The sequence below is a fragment of the Rattus rattus genome, chromosome 10, assembly GCF_011064425.1.
Source record: "Rattus rattus isolate New Zealand chromosome 10, Rrattus_CSIRO_v1, whole genome shotgun sequence".
Lineage (NCBI taxonomy): Eukaryota > Metazoa > Chordata > Mammalia > Rodentia > Muridae > Rattus > Rattus rattus.
Window position 1 is genome coordinate 19,081,263 of NC_046163.1, and position 22,804 is coordinate 19,104,066.

A 22,804-nucleotide genomic window follows, 5' to 3' on the forward strand; every position below is an offset into this window, starting at 1 on the left:
TCCATCAACTGTGTTGACATTCAACGTCAGCAAAGGCTGTGAGTCTACTAACTGTGGAGAGGACCTCTCCAGGTTCCTCTAAATCATACTGCTACCGTACATTGAGAATAAGCACTAATTTTTTTTATTTGTTTCTTTGTTCTGTTTGATTCCACTTTGATTTAAAAAAGAAAAAAGCAGTAGTTGAGTTTGTGGTTTACTTTTATTTTTGTATTTAAATGAAAGCAAACTGGAAATTATATAGTGATCGGTGATATGTGATATCATAACTGTGATATGTGACAATGTTGGCATAATTTTTGCTTAAACCCCACCCTTCTGATTTATAGGGATGGTTTGGAAGTGTTTGATTTGGTTTGTTTGTCTGTTTGTTTGTTTTTAATTATGTGTATGTATTTTTGTGCATGTGAATGTTGGTCCTGTGGAAAACAGACGCAATGGATCCCATTGAAGAGGGAATTGCAAGTCGCTGGGACCCACCCATTCTGTGTACTAGTAACTGAATTCAGGTCCTATGAAAGAAGAGTTTTGTCTTTTAACCACTGAGACATCTCTCCAACCTCAGGTGGGAGTTTGTTTATTGCATATCTTTTCTCTGTTTTTTAAAAACCGTTTTCTTGGAGGAAAATAGGTGAAACTCGTCATGGATTGAGTTGAGAAACTGGCTTCTGGCATGAGAAGAGGCTCATCTTGTCGTTTGACCATAGTAACCTCTCTGGTGCCCAGTTCTCTCACTGGTGTCTTTACATTTAAAGTACAATTGCGTTCTGTTTTGAAGCCAGTACTGAATAAATGACAGGGTCATCAATAAATTGATACAAAAAGACTCTACTTTTACCTATCACCATCTTGGGAGCTTTTGTCTGTGGAACTCAAAGAAGAGAAAAAAGATAATAAAGCAAAATTTAAACAAAACAATCAGCGCAAATTGTAAGTACTGGGAACTGTGGTCAATGTTTGATGGACACAATCTCATTTAGTGCTGTGACGTCAGTATTATTATCTGCATTTTGCCATGGGAGAAACTGAGGAATAGCTCGATTAACCTGCTAGAGAACACTTAAGTCACTTGGCACTGCTCAAGTGACCCATAAGCATTTGATCAAAGATTCCACTCTAAACCGGTCTGATGCTCAATTTATTTAGCTAATTACTTGCTAAATTTTCTTGCCACAGTTCAATCGAATCTGAGGTCTCAAAATATTTCTCCTGAAAGGGAGAAGCTGTCCTGCCAATTGAGAAGACGATCCATTCTTTACTCAACTTGGTTTCCGAGTCTAGAGAAGCACGGCAGGTCTGGGAACTCGGAGGAGGAAAGGGGGCTTTAAAGAAAAAACAGACCACGGCTATAAAGAGTCACATGGCTAACATCTGGACAGCTTGTGGTTGGGCTGAGAAGACTGCTGTGTGAATTACAAAGGTATGACAAATTTTTGACTCTGTTCTAATTTGGCTCAGCCTGCCTGCCTGCCTTTAGCTCTTTTGGCGAGCTTTCCCCATTTGGGCTAAACTACCCTTTCACAGCGCAGTGCGCGTGCGTGCACTGTTGAGGATTATCAAGAGGCTCTCTGTTTTGGTTTCCATCTCACTTTGTTTATTTGCTGCAGGGGAGGAATCTCGTCATACCTGATGGTTCCTTACATCATATTCTCTGCCCTGGGCATGGAGCACCCGAGTATAAGCATTTGCAGTTACACGGGGATGATTACTGGCATGTCTGCCTCTCAGGGATACCCAGAGGAGTGCAGACCTCATGGGCTCTGACTCTTCATGAGGTTTTTGGCCTCCTCCTCTGCCTCTTGACCAGAAGCTTCCCCAATGCTCACATGTTGGTATCTGTGCTAATTCCCATTGACAATCTGAGGTGCAACGTCTGACTTTTTAACCTTGATCAAACCTTGAAAATACCGTTTTTTCGGTTCCTATTTAGGAAAAGGTTTCATGTTACAATGTTTTGTGAAACAAATTGCAAAGTAAGAAGATACAGGAGTTCAGATTCAGGGGCAGAAAGCACCTGAGATCTGTGCTATCAATTCAGGACAGTGGAAGTTTCAGACAACCTGTGGGTTGCAATCTCTTTGGTGGTTGAATGACCCTTTCATAGGAATCACCTAAAACCATCGGAAAACACTGATATTTACATTACATTTCACAACAGTTGCAAAATTACAATTATGAGGTAGCAATGAAAACACTTTTATGGTTGGGTGTCTCTGCAACATGTGGAACTCTATTAAAGGGTCAGTGCATTAGGAAGGTTGAGCTCCACTGCTATTCAGAGTCCACAGGAACTGCTCTCACCAGGTGTACTACACAGGTGGACAAAAGGACCACAGGGAAGCCATGTGAACTTGCACACAGTAGGAGAGAATTAAAACGTAGGTCTGTGTTATTTGAACGATATTACTTTTAGATGATTTGATGATACATTAAATAGATTTGAACAAGGCAAGCTTGGTACTGGGTTGGTCCTTTGGGCTTTGGGATAAATCTAATAAAGGGAAACAGAACTCAAAGTTGAAGGGAAGACTCTTCCGTATATATAAACATGTTAAGGATGGGAGGAAGGAGACACGGATCTTAATTCCAATCTAATATACCACGTTACCATGTAAATGAGTTAGGAAGATGTACTTGGTTTTCACAGGCACTGAACTCCTCAGTAAGCGAGCTCCAACTGTCCTCCAAACATAAGCTTATAGTTAACATGACAATAGTGTTCCCTTTACAAGAAGACACAATTCTTCTTACATAAAAATTAAAATGGGACTTTGTTCTTTTGTCCTCCAGAGAACCTACTGCCTAGACTTACGTTTATTTCCATTTAGTTGTTCATTTATGCCTATAAAAATTTTACGAACAAAACTTTTATGTAGGCTGGGCATGTAGTCACAGCTCCCAGCAGCTAAGGGATGAAGGGTTCAAGGTCACCATGGACTACACAGCCATCCCCTGCTTTGAAAACACAAACGAAACAAGCATATACCTTTATATCACCTTGCTTTGAACATAGAGGCATTAGAATATTAATGATAAGCAACATATGGTTGGATGTTTTTCTAGTTGTTTTTGATATGGTGCCTTAATTGTTTCTATAACAAAATGGACATCTGTCCTTTAGTTGAGAATTTAACTTCGAATTTTGATAGGGAAAGTTCAATCTGAGTTTCATTCATTTTTAACATCTACATAAAAAGTCTGCTTCAATCCCCACAAATGCCTATCGACAATTAACCTGCTTATGTAGCAACTTTTGAAAGCCAAAAGTATTTTAATGTGGCCCAAGTACACAAAAATGTTGAACAGATATGTCTCTCTATGTGTAGTCTATCTCAGTCTACCTGGATACATCCATACCAAGCTACTAAAGATTCATTTTCAGAGAGTAGAAGACTTGAGAATACATTTTCTTCTTTGTGCTTCTGTGAATTATGCTAATTTCCTAAAGTGAACAAATGTTACTTTTATAATAAAAAGGTTATTTCCACAAGAGTATCAGACAATGCTTCATTTGTCAACTCTAAGCATTATTGATATTTGTTATATTTTATTTACTTTAATAACTGTAAATGCTGGTGAAGGTGAATGACTTGTGCTGTCAGAATATCTGAATATCAGACGCACTAGACAGAGAAAATGCATTTCTGAAGATTAACAGTATGAAACCACACGAAGGCGGCGACAATGAAGGGCCATCTGAAACCTGTGGCAGACATCTTGAGGGCAGCTTACTATTAATAGTGAAGCTGGCTAAGATAATCGTAAACAATGAGGCTTAAGAATAAATAAAAAAGTGATGTGCTAGAATCCTAAAATTAGGGTTTTTTCCATAAAAGAGGCTCACACAATTTCAACTCCAATGAATTCACTTGCATTAATACATTTACTTTGCAGGCGGAATATCCTTGCATAAAAATAAGCTCTGGACAAGTGTGACTGAATCTCATTATTTATTTCGGTTGTCTATATCTATAATCCATTTTCTAAATTGTATTTTCAAATATTTATCTGGTAAAGAGTATGCCAAAATTCACTGAAAGGAAATATAAAGGAATCCCACCCTTTCACTTAATAAAAAGAAAAAAGTCATCAAAACAGTGTAGGGGAAGAGGTAAAATGACCTGAAGGACCCAGCGGCTTCTCACAGAGATGAGAGTTTAAAATTATGGTTTCTCAGCCCAAGATAATTCATGCGGAACCTGGTGAATGAGAAGAAACATCAACTATTTGGGAAAAGTTGAATATAACAAAAGACATAAAAGAAAATGTTACTTAATCTGGCAAGAACTAAAAATTCCATTTGTTATCCCAAAGTTTATATATGTTAATAATTTAAGCACAGTTAGGTCACGCCTTTCAAAAGTCACTGTACATGAAACTTCTATCAGTTACAATGTTGGACTATTATTCTATTAAAAGACAAGAGAGAACGGCTGCTTTTTCCAGAAAATTCTATCGTTTTTCAAAGTTACCAGTTTTCCAAGTGTGAGGTTTTGTATATCTCTGTATCATAATGAAGGATTTTAACCAATTTAAATTCACATATAAAATCATGTAAAAACTGGTTCATAAAGTAAGAAAGAAGAGTGGCTTAGGATTTTTCCCTTTGAACTATGGATTTGGCTTTCTTGGAGGGCTGATGTGTTGTACCAGGATATTCCCTTGGCTCTGCATTACTAAGGAAGCTGCTGGCCGAACCAGTGTGGTGTTTCAGATTTTTACTGTCTATTTTTGAAGCTAATTCTCAGCTCTATTATGTCCAAGAAAAACGGGCATTAAAGAGTGCAGACAAAGGTGCCCACAATAAGCAGATTATCTTCTCCCTGTTAATTTTGCAGCTAACAATGCCGTCATCCTCACGGGTGCTCAAATGAAAGCGGTGTCCTTCCCCCTGCAGACCCACCTAAGAGTCTCACAATCCACATCGCTCCGAATGGGGGCGGGGGGAGTGACTGCAGGAAGACACAGCCATTAACTTTCCTAAAATGTCAAAACTGTAAATATTTCCAAATACACTCTGTGCCAGGCGCCACGCAGGTTTCATTATTTTAAATTTCTCAGCAGCCCCACGAGATAAGTTGATGTTACTTCCTTTTGACAGAAAACCGGAGCCTCAAAGTGACTAAGTCCACGCTGCTGGAGAGTGGCGACCCCGAATTTTACTGTCTCCAAAAGTCGGGGGAATTTCTTAAAAGTCACTCTTTTGTGTTCTCTGGATAAGAACATCATGACTGATTTTTTTTTTTTTAACAAAGGAGAACCTTCTCTCTTTGTCTTGTAACAGAAATTCAAATACAGGAAGCTTGGGTTAAGACTTGATGTGCCAGGGTGGGGGAATCCAGAGACAGGGGTGCTCCATCCTCTCAGAGGAGAAAGGGAGGGAGAAGGGAAATAAGGCTTGTGGGAGGGGGTGACTGAAAGGGGGTGCATTGATCAAGATATAAAGTGAACTAAAAAAAAAACACCCAGATATCTGTTTCTTAGGTTTCAGAAATGATTCTTTTGCTGTGTAGGTCAGAGAATCACAGCTTCCTACTACGTGTCTTGGGTGACCTCTTGGCTTGTTAGACTAATGCCTTTTGGCCTTTCCACCCCGCCTGCCCCTCTTGGGTACACATAACCACATCTCTCCTTTGCCGAACAGGCAACGAAAGTTGGACTATTCCTGTATTTAGCAGTTATGAATGAGCCCCCCTTCCCCCCACCTCGCAGCAGCAAGAGAATGGTGATGGCTATCCTTCTAAACCACATGGCATCCACAGAACACTAACACTTCAATTATATTCTTAAATGAAGGACATGAGAAATAGCCCAGTCAGTAAAGTGTTTGCTGTGCCAGCGTGAGGTCCTGCCATGCTGATTAACAGTGCCCTCAGCTCTGGGAAGCAAAGACAGGCGGGTCCCTGGAGCTTACTAGAGAGTCCTCAAGCCCTAATGGTCACAACTCAGCATCCAGATAGAGACCACCACCTACAACACCCTACATAACAATGTAGATGCTACCTAAGAAGGAAAACACACAAGGTTATCCCCTGATGTCCACACATTCATACATACCCATGCTACACACACACACACACACACACACACACACACACACACACACACACAAAAATGAGGTAAAATAATTTTGTCAGTGCTTGTTAAGAACATGTAAAGAAATTGCTTTTAAACCTTGACCATTTTACCTTGCCTCAAGCTCTCTCCTGCCAGTAGGTTTGCAGGAACGTGATGTCAGAGTGGTTCCTGTTGGACATAAAGGAGCTAATAATGCAAAATAAAAATAGATATCTAAACGTTAATCCTATGTCGTTATAATATCCATTCTGACTCTGCTGTCTGGTGACAAAGAAAATGCACAGCAGCAATAGCAGCAGAGACAGAATGAGAGCTGGCAGTGTGGTACAAGGCAAGCACAATGCAGGAGGAAGGCGATCTGTAAGTTGGTGAAAACCAGTAGGGTTCTACTAATGCATACAGAGGCAGATGCTGGTGGATCTCTGTGTGTTCAAGGCCATCTGGGTCTATGTAGTGAATTCTAGGCAACCCAGAGCTACATAGTGAGATGCTGTCTTAGAAAAAAAAGAAAGAAAAAGAACTAAAGAAGAGAAGGAAGGAAGGAAGGCAGGAAAGAAGATAAAATAAGGTGCAGTATTATAATAAGGTGTGGCATTATATGCTTAAAATCTCACAACTTGGGAGACAGAGACAGCAAGATTTCAAGAAGTTCTAGGGCAGCCTAAAGTACATGACAAGACCCTGTCTTAAGCCAAAGGAGAAGGAAGGAAGGAAGGAAGGAAGGAAGGAAGGAGGGAGGGAGGGAGGGAGGGAGGGAGGGAGGGAGGGAGGGAGGGAGGAAGAAGGAAAGAAAGAACCATGTGTTATAAGGGGCTACTTATTTCTAAGTCAACTTTCCTCTCCGGTATGATTCTTATAATTCTTATTAGTCCAACGGAAGCAGATGAGGAACCAGTTTCTCAAAGGCCCTGTTCTTAACCCCCGGGTCATGATTCTCTGCTGGGCGACCACTCCTAAAGATGCACATGTGTGAGTGATTTGTAGGCCAGATGACAAACTCTACTGCTGTTCCTCAGGTATTATCTACCCTGTTTGCTGTTGTTTTCATAGAGTCTCTCATTGGCCTGGAAGTCACCAAGTAGGCTATGCTGGTCGTCCAGTGAGCCCCAGGGATTTACACATCTATCTCCTGAGCACCAGGATCACGTGTGTGCACCATCATATCTGGCACTTTTTAATATCAATTCTGAGGATTAATCTGAAGTACATGGCAAGCAGTTTACCACTTTTTCTATTTCCTTGACCCACCACTGAAATCTCTAATGGAAGCTCTTTCTGTGAGTTCTTTTCCTCCAGCTTCTTCATATGGGCACAATAAAATGTCGGATGCCCTTCAGTGTGGTCTATATCATTTTCTGTGCACCCTAAGGATACTTGGCTTTCTTTGTTCTGTGGCTTGATCACTAACATGGAATTAGCTCTGTACCTGAAGGAAAAGGGGGCAGGTTTAAAAAAACAGCAAGAATAGCACTATTTCCAGCATTTGACAAGAATCAAAAAAAAAAAAAAAAAAAAGCAAGACATAAAAATGCTGACTTTTAAACAGGCTATGCTTGTAATGAAAATCCAGTCTCCTTTCTAGTCCATGGGAGGGTGGAGGGCTTGACTGAACATGATCTGATGTGAAGCTTTGGCAATGAGGTTCACCCAGAATGCACTTTGCTCAGTCCTGCGGGGCATGCCCCAAACCATTCACTATCCTCTTCACAAGGCTTGAAGCTCCCATGTCCATTGTCAGATTTCATGAGCACGGGACTCCTTATCAATAGGATAATTTAGAGCTTGCAGAGCATTTTTAAGCCCTCAGAACAGGCTCTTTTGTCTTTCACCCGAGTCACATACTCAGCATAAAATGTTCTTGCTCAAAGATCGTGGCATGGTGGAAGTCGTAGGATGGGTCTTTGGAGGAAGAGAGCCTTGGAATGGAAGGTTGGGGATTGGATTATCATCCAACTTATCATAGGATGCCTTCGGCCAAGAATGAACTAGCTTCTGAATCTCTGTGCCCTATGCAAGCCCCAACTGTTCCTTTTTATAGGTGTGGTGGTCTAGTAGAGTAGAGTGATCACGTGACGCCGATGAGGGACTCAAGTACTGATAACAGTTCTCCTTCTTCCCCTCAAGTTTCTGAACACTTTTTTTTTTCAAGCAGAGATTCTTACCTCCTTTGTTTCAGGCTGTTTCTTCTCTCTAGAGCAGAGGGCAGGCACAAAATGTCCAAAGTAAAACGTCCAGGTTCCATAGCTTTGGGTCCCTCCTACATAGTCAGCGGGAAGCTCTCACCATTCTTCATGCCACCCTGACGGTGCCGAGGGTCGGAGCTGGAGACCAATCAGTGCTTGCACTCTTGTCTGCTACTGTGGCTATGATTAGCAAAGGCCTTTATCCCTGACTAGAAGTCAAATGTCTTCCCCAGCATCCGTGCAAAATACAAGCTAACTTGTCTGTTCATAAGCAGCGTCAAAAATCTCTGCCTCTTGACAGCTCTTTATTAGAGCGCCTCCTCGAGGATTAGATGAAAAACCCTCTCGGCAAGTATTTTCTCAATCGAAAGGAAGACAGCTGGTGCTCTTACCTGTTTGGGGGTGCTGTTTTGTTTATTCATGAAAAGACAGGGTAGGCTTTCTTGCTTTGGGTTCTGTGAGATTTACACTATGGCTGGGAATCTAAAATCCTGCATGGTGGGGTTTGGGGATTTAGCTCAGTGGTAGAGCGCTTGCCTAGCAAGGGCAAGGCTCTGGGTTCGGTCCCCAGCTCCAAAAAAAATAAATAAATAAATAAAAATAAATAAAATAAAATAAAATAAAATCCTGCATGGCAGGCATATTCTATAATGAATCCCAATTATTATAGCATTTGTCAATGAAAGCTAGGAAAAAAAACCCATGAGATACAAGTGTGCTTAGAATGGAACTCAATACATAGTTTTTACTGCTGTGGTGATACCTTGTACAATGCATATTTAGTTTTAATACTTAAAAACAGAAAGAGGCACCGGGGAGAAGGTTCGGTTGGTAAGGTGCTTGCTGTGCAAGCCTGAGAAGCTGAGTTCAAGTCCTCAGCACTCATGTTCCAAGCTGTGGAGACACACCTGTGGAGGCACACCTGTGGAGACACACCTGTGGAGACACACCTGTGGAGGCACACCTGTAATTGCAGCTCTAGGGAAGCAGAGACAGAAGGGTCCCAGGGCTTTCTGGACATCTCATACGAGCAGAACCCAAGTTCAGTGAAAGAGCCTATCTCAAAATAGTAAGATGGGGAGTTCCTCTCCTCCCCTCCCCACATACACACATATCCCAGAAAGAAATGAAGATCAATATAAATGAAAAGCAGCCTGGGTGTCTTTGACAGTGGGAGAGAATGTGTCTAGTCCTGCAGTGACTTGATGTGCCAGGGCGGGTTGCTATCCAGGGGAGCCTCCCCCTCCTCAGAAGAGAAGGGTGTGTGGAGAGAGGGGCTATATGAAGTAGGGATGGGGGGGGCTTCGATCTGGATTACAGTGAATAAATAAATTAATGGGAAACAAAAACAAAGATTGGCTTTGAACTGGACATGGCTCTGCGGCCTGTAGTCCTGGCACTCTGTGGAAGTTAAGCAAGTTAGTGTTTTAGGGTAATCTGAGGACAGTGTGAGTTACAAAGCAAGTCTAAGGTAAGGGAAGCTTGTACCCCATGGTGAGTTTGAGGCCAGTTTGAGCTACACCACAGAATAACCCATACCTCTACATGCACAAGAGAGTGGGGGAGTGGGAGGGGGAGGGGGGGGGGTAAGGAGAGGGAGGGAGGTAAGGAGAGAGAGAGAGAGAGAGAGAGAGAGACAGAGAGAGAGGGAGAGGGGGAGGGAGAGGGAGAGGGAGAAGAAAAGGGAGAGGGAGGGAGCGAGGGAGGGAGAGAGAGAATATGAAAATGAGAACAGATATAAAGATAGCAGATTTCAACTTTAGGGGGTGAGAGTTAACTTTATGGTTCAACTTGACTGAGTTATTATAAGATATCCGGCCCAGATACCTGGCTATACATTGCTTTCTGGGTATATCTATGAGAATAGTTCTGATATTTTTAGCATTTTTATGGTTACTGTTGTGTTTGTATGTGTCTCTGTGCCTGTGCGAGTGTGGGTCCATGCGCATGGATGGAGGTTAAAGGGCAGCTCTGTGAGGCCGGTGCTCTCCTACCTCTTCATGGATTCCAGACACTAGGACTTGTTTCCAGGCATGTGTGGCAAGAACCTTTACCTGCTGAGCCATCTCATGGGCACCTGAGCTGCTGAATTGAATAAAGAAGATGGCACTCATGGCCGTAGAGAGTGACACCATCCAGTCCTCCGAGGACCCAAGTACAGCATAAAAGCTGATAAGTTCACAGGCTCCAAACTGAGTGCAAATCAAAATGAAAGTCAATACAAAAGCAGGGATGCTCTGTGCTAGCCTGCTTCAAACTGCACCACTGGTTTTCCTATCCCACCAGACTGCACGTCCCTCAGCCCCCATTGTCACGTAGAACAAGGCCTTAAAAATCATTCTCTTGGGGCTGGAGAGATGGCTCAGTGGTTAAGAGCACTGACTGCTCTACCAGAGGTCCTGAGTTCCATTTCCAGCAACCACATGGTGGCTCACAACCATTTGTAATGAGATCTGATGCCCTCTTCTGGGAAGACAGCTACAGTGTACTTATATGTAATAAATAAATAAATCTTTAAACAAATAATTCTCTTCCTAGATTTATTATGTAAATGGAATATCGCATAAACTGTAACCAGGACACACACACTGACTCCTATTTACCTAGTGATCGCACTGTGTCCCTGGAGAACTCTGACATACAGGAAAATCCATAGCAATGTCTGGTATCTTTGTGGTACTCGACACATGTTTTTACATATTATGTTATTTGACTTTTATAACATCTTTTCAAAGTAAGCGACATGGCATTTTATTATTTGCAAGTTGGAGAAATGAGCATTCTATCTTAAATCCACTTGTGAAACTACATATAATTTAAATGATAAGTCTTGGCCAGGTAGAGTGGTATACACCAACAATTCCAGCACTCTGGAAGCTGGAGCAGGGGGATTGAGAATTGAAGGCCTACCTGGAATACACAGTGAGATACTGTGTCAAAACTCCAAACTAAGGACTGGGCTTTGTCTCGATGGGTAAAATGATTGCCTAGCATCCAAAAATGCCCGAGTTTGACACCCAGCACTACTTAAAACTGGGCATGGCAGTGCATGCCTGGTAGGAGAGACAGGAGGTTTCTGAGTTCAAAGCCACCCCCAACCACATAGGAAGTTCCAGGTTAACCTGGACTACAGGAGATCCTGTCTCAAAAAAAAAAAAAAATTAAAACAATAGTAGTAACCATAATGGTGCATTCTCGCTTTCCAGCTCATTTTGTTCTGCCGATAGTGACTGTGAAATCTTTGTAATCTTAAATTTATAGCACTCACTCAGATAACTCTGAGGACAGAAAATTAACTACGCTCAAACACTAGCCAACGTAAGATACTCCGGCGTGATTTTGCTCACCGACCGACAGGCAGAGAGTTGCACGGTTTGTTTACATTGAAGGCTCCGTTAGCTTGAAAAATGGCAGTTTGAGCTTCTTGGTGCTTGGTAACCCTTATGCTTTATGAGAAGAGGTCAGAGGAAGAGGGGAAGTTCAAAACATTATTCTTTGGACCCAGCACAGTACCAGGAGCACAAGTGAGCCTCGTCTTGTTATTTCACTGGCAATAAATTTAAGTGCTGGGCGTCTCCCAGGAGCAAGCATTGGGAAGCACGCTCCCCATCTGAAATCTTCCGTTGGCGACGGCTTTCCCCCTTACCATCACAGATATTAATTATAAAGGCAAACATTCGTTTGAACAGTTATATCTTCTTTTGGCATTTTTTTTCTTAGTCGAACTCCATCAATTTTGACAGGCAAACTTTTATAAAAACACATCATCTTCACATGTCTGCTAAATTAGCTTGTTGCTATGTTTCAACTTGAAATATTACTTTAACTGTTATACCAACAGTCAAAAACAGATGGGACTGCCACAAGATGGTGCCGCGGGAAACTCTGGGGACATAAACTGATTTTGTTGTCTTAATGAGACCTATTTGGGAATAATTCCTTTTTCAGGTTCTTGCCACAAAGGAAAACATTTTTTTTTCCCGTTTACAGAAAATGTGGAAACGAAAACAACATCCTCCAGTTGGTAAATACTGCATAAACTAAAAAGAGAAATTGTCATTATTTAAGTATATATATCATGCTACCTGAAGTCTATGTTCGAGATGAGAGGGAAGATGCTCTCCTTAAGCGATGCTTCCCACTCGGAAAAAAATGATGCAGGACAGCAAGAGAAGGAAAAGAATATCAAACAGGAGGGACCCCGGACAAAGACTATGAACTTAACGGTTTGCCACCAATTGTCAGCCTCTGCACGTTCCCTTCTGTCCTCACATTCTGACAGCATCAAAGCTGGACAATAGGAGAGGAAGCTCTAATCTCCACTAATCACCATTTACACATGGCAGTCTTCCTTACTCATACAAACTATGTGTGGATGATTGCTGCAGACGTTGGGTTTAAACTATGAGGTAACAGGAGCCCTGTCCTTTATCTCTGTGAATCCATACTGAAGAAATTAAAATTTCTTCCTCATCCTACATGAAATAGGCATACTGTCATATATTGCTGTAAAAGTCTATTGATGTTTTTCTTTCTAACCATTTTTGGTCTACCACCTGTCATGCTTTATGGATGGCTGTTCCTTTGGTTTTTGTCCATTGACAAAGTTTCCTATTTTTCAGCCTGAAAGCCGTGGTTCCTAAGTAAGTGATATTCACAGGGCAGTTACCATTTGGAGAGCTATTTAGTCTTCCAACCATCAGGTCTTAATGACGATTTCCAAATTAACAGCCAGTTTATTTCCCTTTAAGAGTATACATGGAGGGACCCATGGCTCCAGCTGCATATGTAGCAGAGGATGGCCTTGTTGGGCATCAATGGGAGGAGAAGCTCTTGGTTCTGTGAAGGCTCCTTGCCCCAGTGTAGGGGAATGCCAGGGCAGTGAGGTGGGAATGAGTGGGTGGGTGGGGGAGCACCTTCACAGAAGCAGGGGGAGGGGAATGGGATTGGGGGCTTGCAGGGGGGAGGGGGGCCAGGAAAGGGCATTAACATTTGAAATGTAAATAAATAAAATTCCATTAAGAAAGAGTTCATTATCTCCTGGTTTTATTTATTTATCCTGTGCTTTACTTTCTATTAAATGTCTGAGTGAAAGGTCAGCTATGGGCACTAGGTTGATATTCCTCTCTCTTGACCAGAACATTAACATTTTCAAGTCATAAGAAAATAACCAATGATTACAAGACAACAAGAATACCACCCCATACTGACATGTTCTGTTTCCCACAGGTACATAATTTTAGATATAATAAACGGTCATATTCTTCCTTCAAAATATTCAGTCCAGAGCAGTCCATAGTGTTCAGTGCCTCCTAGTATGTTCTCACCCTTAAGGATGATGGCTTTTGGTGTGTGAGTTAAATATGTATAAAACTACAACAAAATGGAAGGAAATGTGTATCTGGGGAGACACTGTTTCATATATGTACATACATGATGCTGTTATGTCAGCCATTATTCTAGGCACTTTGGTGCACAGAGGCCAGGTCAACAAGGCTGGGGTTTATGGTAATTCAATCACATGAGTTCCTTTGTGATTTGAGCTGATTAACTCAAGTTTCCTCTGACAATTCCAAGTAGATCTTATCTCATAATTTTATCAGCACATGATGTTTTTTTTAAGTGGGACTATCATGAAGACTTTCTATGGGATCTAATCAAGCTGAACAGATTTTATTGAATGGAATTCTATATCTCACAAGTCACTCATTGGCATGGAGGGAGAGGGGAGGACAGAGGTAGCAGAGACTAAGGAAAGCCCAATTTATCATTTTGAAAGGAGATTCTTTTCATGTGGAACCCTAACTGTCACTCACTGGTACAAGTGCTCAGAATTTTTCCCTATTTTAACAACCAAAGGTGTTTAGCAAGAACCTGAACCCTAGCACATTTCATCCAGACACTGGATTTTCTGTTCACTCACTAACCAGATGAGAGATGACAACCCTGAAACTCCAACCAGCACTTCACACATCACTGATGCTTTGTTAATGGGGGAGCTAATTACTATTCCAGTTCCCTGGCTTAAGCGTCTTCAATTCTTCTACTCGCTTATGCCTCGGGCATCAAGAATAACAAAACCAAACATGGGGCTTTCTATGAGCTACATTAAGGAAATAACCCAGCTATGTTTTAGCGAAATTGTTTGTCATCAAATATACATGAAGGACCTGGTGCCCTACCTGACTAGACATGACAATTTAACTTGGTGTTTTCCACTGTGGCAACATGATCATAAACATATTAACAAGTCCCGCGGTGTGATCAACAACAGATGTAGAATTCAAAGTGTTGACAAGTCTCATCAGGTATTTGGGTTTTACATGTTTTCCACCACATCTAAATCCCATTGCTCCCAAAACTGCCTAAGCAACTGTTCTCTGAAAATCTGTTTGCTGTAGAAACATTCCCTTTTGTTTCATGCTTCAACTGGATAAGCAGACATAGGTTCTCTCGCATTGGCTTCGGGGAGGAGAGGAGAATCTGTTTTTGCAATGCCAACAACTTACTGCAGAATAGAACCTAAACAATTCTCCCAAGTATAGAGGAAGTTTTGAGTGAGAGATCTCTCTTCATAGGATCACTGTACATTCCTGAACTGGAAGAGCTTCTAGAAAGAAGGGCGCATGCACTCTATAATGTGTGCAATGTAGCAAATCACCACGGGATACCCATCTTATCTTTAAGACACTGGCTTTATTGTTTGCCATTTTAAAAATATATTCAGTAGAAGCTTAAAAATAAAATGAATAATGACAGTACAAGGAACTCCATTGAAATAAATCCAGTGATTAGTTGAACATCTATTAAAACAAGAAATAAGCTTTTAAAACTGTAAAAGCTGGGTTTTCTGGAAGTATCTGGTGCATTCTGGCATCTTCCTCTTGGGAATTCCCTGCTTCCCATTGGAGGGGCTGTCAGTCCTCTGGCCTTAGGATTCTGGGTGAGAACTTTACTAACCTGGCTAATCAGAATCCTTCACTCTTTTGGCAGAGTAATTTATTCCATCAATGAGCTATAGATCCAAGGCGTAGGAACCAAGGATTTTCCTCTGGGCTTTGCACAAAGCTCCTGGGAAATGCATGCTTTCTGGGTTCACTAGCTATAGGAACAGGCTGAGCCCAGCACTGTACGTTACCATTTGCTGCCACCTGGGAGGAGCATTCTGACAAGACTGACACATGGGGCTGGGACCTGGGGGGTCAGGGGAGGTGGGCAGAGCTGTGTCAGTGAAGGGAAGGAGGAGGAAGAGAGATCCTTTGTAATCATAGTCAAGGCCTTAGCACAGCTTCCCAGTGATGTTAGCCATCAAACGAGCTGGTTTAAGTGATGTAGTGTTGGGGTTGGCAAGCTTTTCACATACAGGATAGACAGAGCTCTGCTTCCCTTCCTCTTTGCATTGTCCCAGGCTAGCACAGTCACTCAGTTCTGTCCCTGTGCTGCAGAAGCAACCACAGGCAAGACTGACAACAGGGCATGCTAGTGTTCCAAGAAAACTTTTGTAATATATGTTAAAGTTGGGGTTTCACATCATTTTTGGGGAGTCCGCAAAACACTCCTTTTGATTTGTCTTCTCTGGTTGTTTTAAAGGTAAAGCTTAATTCTGAGTATACAGCTTCATGGTAGAATGCTTGCCTAGCAAGTACAAGCTTGAGGTTCAAGTCCTAATGCTGGGAGTGGGGAGTAAATCTATTCCGAGCTCCAGGGCTACCCAAGACAGCTCATAGGCAAGCATTGGCTCACAGGCTGTATTTTGTCCAACCCTGATCTTATGCTCACTCTTGGTATCCCTTAAGCACTGACTCTGCCTTGCTCTTCTGCCAAGGGTATTTTCCTAAGGGAAAATCTCCACATTCTGTGTCATTCAGTATAAATAGAGTTAATATCGTCTTTGCTCCAGGAGTGTCCATTGGCTGAAGGCAGTGGGAAATTTCCATCTTACTGCCCATGGAACAGACTCGGAACTCCCCAAGGACTGAACTGCACACGATGAGCCAGGGATTCTAGGAAAAATGCATCCTCTCTTGCAGACTCCCCCGCCACCATGCCTTCAGCAACTACTCTGGTGATTCCAAAACTAAACAGTGAATCATGTTTACTACAGCCTTTTAAAAAGACTCTTGCTTCCAGGACCTCACCTTCTGGGTCCAGGTCAAAGAGTCAACCCAATGGCAGAACTGGTGAGTTGACTAGAACCTTAATACCATCCACCCATAATTGGGCAGCAAAGTAAAGACTGCCCCTTTACTTTGCTTATTTAACTACTCTCTAATAGGTTCTTAAGGCTTCCAGGAATAGGAACCTTGGCATTTGAGGAAGCACCGGAGAGGACAACTGTAGGCAACTTCCGGGAGGATCGCAGGACTCAGCACGGTCATTCCAGAGTGAAGTGCAGGGGCACAGCTTCAGCCTCTGAGGATAAGACACTTACTTTTGCCTGTTAGCCAAGAATTCTCTGGACTCTGTGGGAACAACATCATACAGCACAAGTATCCCTTACTGGGGCTGCTAGACTCTCCTTCAGTCTGTCCCCTCCAACCAGAATGGCTTCTTTGTCTTCCCCCAGCATAGCAAGTCAGAAAAACACTTGATAATTTGTTTTCCCTCTGTGTCCAGCCCTCTTTATTCAGATACTAGTGCTGTTCATTCCGTATCATTATCATCTACATCTGCAGTGGATATCACTCTCAGAGAGGCTTTCCCTATCCGCTCCGTCTTCCCATCCATTTTTCTCTCCTAACTCTGCTTGGGTTAATTAATAGAACTGCCATCTATCTAAAATTTTTTTCACTGTTTTAAATCATCTGCTCCCCTGGTAGAATAGAAGTTTCATGAAGACAGGAACCTTGTCAACCTTTCTCGCAACCCAGTTCCCAGGAAAGTGCCTAAGAGAACGTCTCACACTCAATAAATAAGCGCTGATAAAGCAAGAAAGGAAATTGGAAGGGAGGAAGGAAGGGAGACAAGAAAGTGAGGAAGAATGAGGTGGGGAGGTGAGGCAGGGGAGGAGGCCCTATCTTGGGACTTCATATATCTTTCTTAGCATCACACAACTTAACCTTTCAACCTCCATAAATGTCTGGATTTCCTGTTTTAATTGTTTCACTGAGTGATCATCTGTTGGAACATTTCATGGGAGAGCAAGTGTACAGCAGCATACTTAAAGCATGCTCCCCCTTGGGTGACCAAATGTTATATCCAGAGTATTTCTGGCTAGAACTAGATGTGTTTCTCGCTTACCAAGTGCACAACCCTCCCAAGAGAAGAAATACTGCCTATTTTACCTGCTGTTTTCATGAGAACTAATGTGTAGCTCTCTTTCCTACTTCATGGGCCTCTTCTAGAGTAGGAAATAGAGAAGTTAAGAAGACCAAGAAAAAAAAGCCACCCAGCATCCCCTTGAATCCCCTTGGGTTTGGATTCTCAGAGTCTAGCTTTTACATTAGAATCCTGCTTCTAATAGTGTGTTTCTCTTAAAGGAGAAACCGATGCGACCCAAGAGAGCCTGTGCTATCGTACTCACTAGAAGACAGCACTGCTGTGCAGTGAGACCCACATTCTCTTTCTGTACAGGAGAGGCGGGGATGATTACTAGATTTTTTTATATAATAGTTTAACAACAATTATGAAAAATAATTCCACATCAGGAAATAAAATTTACAGTGCATAAATTATTATTTCGCTTAATATGATCTGTGAAAATGTGACCTATCCCAGCAGCGCAGGCTGTCTGCTCCTTAGCCTTATGCCACATTCAGTATCAATGACAATCTAGTGACAATGCTTCCCTTACCAGGTCACCATTTTCAGCGGCGATGGGAGCATGATTTTCTTTTTTCGTTTTTTCTTTTTTAGCATGTTTAAATGAATTTTTTTTAATTTACACTTCAAATGTTATTCCCTTTCCCGGTTTCCCATCCATAAGCCCCCTATCTCATCCCCTCCCTCTGCTTCTATGAGGGTGTTCCCCCACCCATCCACCCACTCCTTCTGGCCTCCCCGTACTGACATTCCCCTACACTGGGGGGTTCAGCCTTGGCAGGAGTGAGGCTTCTCCTCTCATCAGTGCCCAGCAAGGCCATCCTCTGCTACATATGCAACTGGAACCATGGGTCTGTTCATGTGTACTCTTTGGATGGTGGTTTAGTCCCTGGGAGCTCTGGTTGGTTGGCATTGTTGTTCTTATGGGGTTGCAAGCCCCTTTAGCTCCTTCAAGCCTTTCTCTAACTCCTCCAACGGGGACCCCATTCTCAATTCAATGGTTGGCTGTGAGCATCCGCCTCTGTATTTGTCATGTCTGGCAGAGCCTCTCAGGAGACAGCTATATCAGGCTCTTGTCAGTATGCACTTCTTGGCATCAGCAATATTGTCTGGGTTTGGTGGCTGTATGTATATGGGCTGGATCCCCAGGTAGGGCAGGCTCTGGATGGTCTTTCCTTCAGTCTCTGGGAGCGTGCATTTCTATTTATGTCGTGATAGGGAATTCGGAGTGTCTGGTCACCTCACCTGCTTCCCTAGATATCTAAACTTCACCTAAATATAACAATTTTAATGCATCAGTCAAAAGTCTAAATTTGTATATATTTGAAACTAAATTAATATTAATTAAGAAATATTTCTTTAAAGTCGGTTTGTACATGAATTTATTGATCCAGGACACCAATTGATTATTGCTACTACAGCCATAGAGAAGTACCAAATCCTCAAGTAACAATGTGCATCAACCCAACAGTGACGGACTAGATGCCTATTTGGTTCACTCGCCAATTTTATCCAGGTATGGGGCTCATAGCAAGGAGTCATCAGGAGTCCACAAAGCAGCATTAAAAGCAGGATCCTACAGTTAACACAGACAAAACTACCCGAGTCAGCCAAGGGAGAACAAAGCAGCTGGCTTCAACCAGACCTACATCCATGATTCCCCTGGGTTCTGGCCAGTGCCGGCTGAAAACATTCTCTAAAAGTTTCTTTGAACCTGTCTAAAGATGTAGTCCTGAGGCCTCCTGGAGTGCTTCTGCAGTGACCAGCCATGGCATTGTAAGAGTGTTAGCTTCTGTGGCAGCTTTTAGTCTGAGCATCCACTAATGCATAATCATCTCTTCCAGGAGCAGCCTAGCATTCGAACACTTAACTTCTTCCCGCGATTCTTACTAGGGGCTCCTAATTAGATTGGCAACCCTTTTTATTTCCGCAGCGTTACAAAATCATGTTCCCAAAAGATGTCTGTATATTTATTAACCCTTTAACCTCTAGATAATGACAAAATCTGGTGTACAAAGTAAGTTCTGCCATCTGGGCAGATCTCGCCAGTTGGCAAGGAGCCATATCCCAGAAGTGAGCTGAGACTGGCGATGGCAAATCCTCCCTGAAATTTCCTTGTTTCCTGCCTAAGACATGCAGCACCAGGAGTAAAAAGGAAGCTTAGATTTGTTAACGTCATCTTAAAGGAATACCCTTGGAGCATAGCAAGTTCAGGGGGTCATGAATCTGCCCTCTTTGGGTTACGAAAGAGGAATAACAGAAGTCTAAGTGTTCCAGTGACAAAATGCGAGCTAAATTCAATTTCACGGGAGGTGGAAGGCCAACTAGTTAAGAAGCAACACATTTCATAAAGGACCAGGACACTCAAGGACAGTCCAATGTCAAGCTAACATGAACTTCCGGTGCTTGAGTGGTTCTAGTATTGCATGTGGACTCCTGCCACTTGGTCAAGAATTATTGATCTCTGATACTTAGTAAGAAATTGAATAAAAGGCCAAAGGACTGTGTGGGAAGTATGGCACATGTTCCAGGCCAGGAATCTGGCAGGGAGCAGGAAATCTCCTACCATTTCAACCAAGTGTGTATACCTGAGTTTCCAGGGTCTCAGACCCACTCTACCTTACCAAGATTCCTGACATGGTCCATTGTCTCAGAGGACTATCTTTATTTTTTATAAACAAACTGATAGTCACAGAATGGCCAGGTCATGTCCCAAGCAGCTAGCAGTAAGAGTACTAATTTTAAGTCACTAACGTCTTACTTACGTTTAGGATCTGAGTGAAGGTGTTCTGTCCTCATGGACTTAAGTCATAAGTGATTTCAGAAAAGCTGAGCGAGGCTGTAAAGCACATGCTTTTTATCACAAAGAAGGACGTTGTCTTCCTATGGAAATTCTGCTCTAGACAAAAACTTTCCTTTTCAGAAACTCTTACCCTCAGGTTGCAACCTAACATTTTCAAACTGAGAGTTGAGCAACTTGATAGACTCTGTCTTAGAGCTTCATCTTCAGAACAGGATACAGGGCATGCAAATATTGGGTAAGACGAGAATCAAAAAGGAAACTAAATAAATGCCTTTGAGGTTCTGGTGGATAGACTGAAAAAGACCATAGTGCCTCAGTACATTTTGAAAGTATGATAGTCCAGGAATATTCACAGCTTTACCCAGAAGCCAAAAATTTAGCTGTTTTCATTTAAATTTTAGATACTAAAAGGACACTAAAGACATTTTCATAAAACACAATCGTAATCAAACTACAATTACACAACTGTAAAACACATTGCTACTGAGGTTGTTAGTGTCAGAGCAGGGTCTTGGCAGACCATGACATACTAGGCTTGGCCACACATTCCCAAGAGTTCAGTTAGTGACACAAGAAATAGTAATTATCAGGAAAAGGAGATTTATTCAATGTGGCCATGTTGGGAAGAGGAACAAGTGAAGACGAAGAGACCAAGTGCCCCCTACCCCTGTTGCCCCAACCCCGCTCATCTCTTGAGTTGTGACATGGGGCTTGGGTTTAAAGAGAGGGCAAGAGGTTGGCATAGTTAAGCAGTCTTGGTAATGATGGGACTCTTGTCACCACCGATCTATCATGCTTCAGCTCAAGACTCCCCTGAAAGGTAATCTGACAAGTTGTCAGACTGTGTGAAGTCTCTTTCCAGGAGATAAGTTTTCCTTCCAGCTGCCATCAGGGGCATGGGCCTCGATTTTCATATTATAAGACAATTGGAAAATTCCAATTTTTTAGGATCCATTGCTCCAATACCCTAATAGCCAAAGGTAAAGGACACAAATCTCTGTTTATAATATCTTCCTTCCTGCCCATGTAAGTACAGTAATACTCTAAGGGGCACCGGAAATGAAATATAGATGGATTAAACTACCAAGGGAAGTAGAGAATGGTTGTTCTATTTATGATCCTAAAGTTGTTTTTTAAAAAAATCCGCCAATGTCCACATTCATTGTTTGTTTGTGTGTTCTCTCCTGGAAAAACAAATGAGTAACAAGGGCTGTGTAAGATCTGATGACTCCTTTTATTGATCGGGATTTCAGCTATTAGTATTCAATTGCTTTTAATCTTCCTTGGTCTGATGTAAGTTGAAGCCGTGACTTCAATGACTCTGTTCCAGCTTTAATGTGTTGTGCCCCCAATAACCCCGCCTGTGTCAGTAAAATGTTTTGTCCTGCCCAAAAGCCTGCACGTCATTGAGCTCTTTAGCGTGTGCTCGCTGGAAAAATGGGGGTTGGGAAATCAATCAGTCCAATTAACTCTGATTTCAGGAGCTGCATGAAAGAAAATATGAAGAAAATATTTAACATTTAACCTGGCAATTTCATCTTCACAGTAAGGCGACAGCTGGGACACAGAAATGTCTGAGGACTCTTGGAGCTACCTACTTCCTAAGTGATTTGTCAGTTTCTAGGGAAAGAGTGGGCAAATGCTTATAGCTTTTAAGCGTGGCAAATGTCCCATAGTACATATATCAATAAACAAATTTCCAGTTTTTCTTTGTGAATTCAAGGTCACCCTGGAAAACCGAGGGTTTGATTTTTCTCTGTTGGAGTATCACTATTGATTATTTGCTTCACTGCTACCTTTAGATTCTTTGCTATTAACTACAAAAGCTAGTTCTTTTTCTAGGTCCTATCTGCTTACAATAGCTAAAAGATCTCTATCGAGGCTCTTACTCAAAATGTTTGACACCCTCAGACATCTGGGGATGCAATTGACAGCTACGCTGAGACTCCATCTCATCCCAGTCAGAATGCCTAGGAAACAAAAGACAAGAAATATTGGCAGAGATGTAGGGGTAGTAAACTGCCAGTAGGGTATGCAAATTAATATACCCAATATGGAAATAAATATGGAAGGTCCTCAAAAACTACCATGCATTCTAGATTTACCACTCTAGGGTTATCCCATAGGAATAAGTTAAGGTATAAAAGATACTTGCACAACCATGTTTAGTGTAGTACTGTCCACAACCAGCATAAGTACCCATAAGTGGATAAATGAACAAAGAGAATATAATACACACGGTGGAGTTTCATTTGGCTGTAAAGAATAAAATAAAGAGCACTTATTAATCACATTTTCTCCCATATGCAGAAGTGTGTGTGTGTGTATGTTTGTTTGTATGTGTGTGTGTGTTTGTGTGTGTGTGTGTGTGTGTGTTGCTCACTCACATGCATGTGCTCTGTGGAGAGGACGGGAAGGTAGCAAAAGAGAGAGAAAAGAGACAACAGGAGTGGCAATGGATGGGGAAAAAAGAAAGACA